Source organism: Manacus vitellinus, unplaced genomic scaffold (assembly GCF_001715985.3).
Source record: "Manacus vitellinus isolate BGI_N305 unplaced genomic scaffold, ASM171598v3 scaffold_16_pilon, whole genome shotgun sequence".
Lineage (NCBI taxonomy): Eukaryota > Metazoa > Chordata > Aves > Passeriformes > Pipridae > Manacus > Manacus vitellinus.
Genome location: NW_021939189.1, coordinates 1,185,066 through 1,186,317, shown reverse-complemented (window position 1 = coordinate 1,186,317; position 1,252 = coordinate 1,185,066). Strand labels below are relative to the sequence as shown.

General features: G+C 49.4%; 1 protein-coding gene across 3 annotated transcripts in view; it reads left to right on the top strand.

Annotated features, from left to right (window-relative positions):
• Nucleotides 1-1,252, top strand: part of GLCE (glucuronic acid epimerase) — a 22,560-nt gene that overhangs the window by 11,667 nt on the left and 9,641 nt on the right. The gene's annotated exons all lie outside the window — the stretch shown is intronic.

Sequence of the window (1,252 nt, the reverse complement as noted above, 5' to 3'; positions counted from 1 at the left end):
CTCCAAGCCCCGTCCAGCCTGGCCTTGGACACTTCCAGGGATCCAGGGGCAACCACAGCTTCTCTGGGCAACCTCATACCAAGTCTTCCCAGCTCCATAGGGAAGTGTCAGCCCATCCCTGGAAGTGTCCAAGGCCAGGTTGGATGAACCTGGAGCAGCCTGGGCTAGGGGAAGGTGTCCGTGCCCATGGCAGGGGGTAGCACTGGATGGGCTTTAAGGCCCCTTCCAGCCCAACCCATTCAGTGATTCCATGATGATTCCTAGTTTTCCCAGTTGCAGTGAGCTCCAGAGGTGCTGGGACACTGCTCTGGTAATGCTACTGCCAGGGTTTGGCATCACTGTTGACACTTGAGTCTCTCAGGGAGCCACAATTATTTTATGATACAAAGCATTAAAATATTACATTAAAAAAAAAAAAAGAAAAAATAAAACTACAGAGTAAAAAAATTATTTTAAAATTTAAATTCAAAATTAAATTTTAAAATCATTTTAGAAGGCCAGCAAGCCTGGCCTTGGTTTCTGAGGAGGCTCCTGCTTCCCTGTGGACACGGATAAATCCATGGACTGAGCGCTGCTGGCACCTCTGGAACAGCCCAGCTGCTCTCAGGCACCTTAATTTTGGGGGTTAAATCCGTGGGAGGAGGTTTTGGAGAACAGCCCAAGGGTCAAGCAGCTCTCCAGCCCTTGGATTATCCCTGGATAACAGGGAGATGCAGTCAAACCTTCCCAATTTGAGCCATCACTAATTAACCCTCGGGGTCCTCCCACGGCTCGGCGGAGATTTGATGGCAGAAAATTCTTCTTGGCTTCCCATTAAAAAATTAATGACTTTGTGAAGCACTTACAGAGTGTGCCACCGTGACCCCTCATAAATTAATGACCAACTTTCACTTAAGGAATAAAACCCATTAATTCTCCTGCCTCTGGTGCTGCTCCCGGGGTGTGGATTCCAGCTCTTCCCAGCACACGGGCACGGCAGGAGCTGCTGGGCCTGGGAGTTACTTGGCTGGGAAGGTTCACATGAGGAGATATGTAGGATATGGAAGTTTGGGGAGGGAGTTTGAGGTTATTCTCACATTTTTATTGTTATTTTTTAACTCTCGTCCTCGTTACACCTGGGAAGGAAGGGATGGAGAGGTGGGTTGGGAACAGCAGCCTCGGGAACACCAGGGGCCTGTGGAGCTGCTCCCTGCTCAGCCCTTGAGGCTCCAGGGAGTTTAACACTGGATAATGGGGTTGGTTGTCCAGGAAT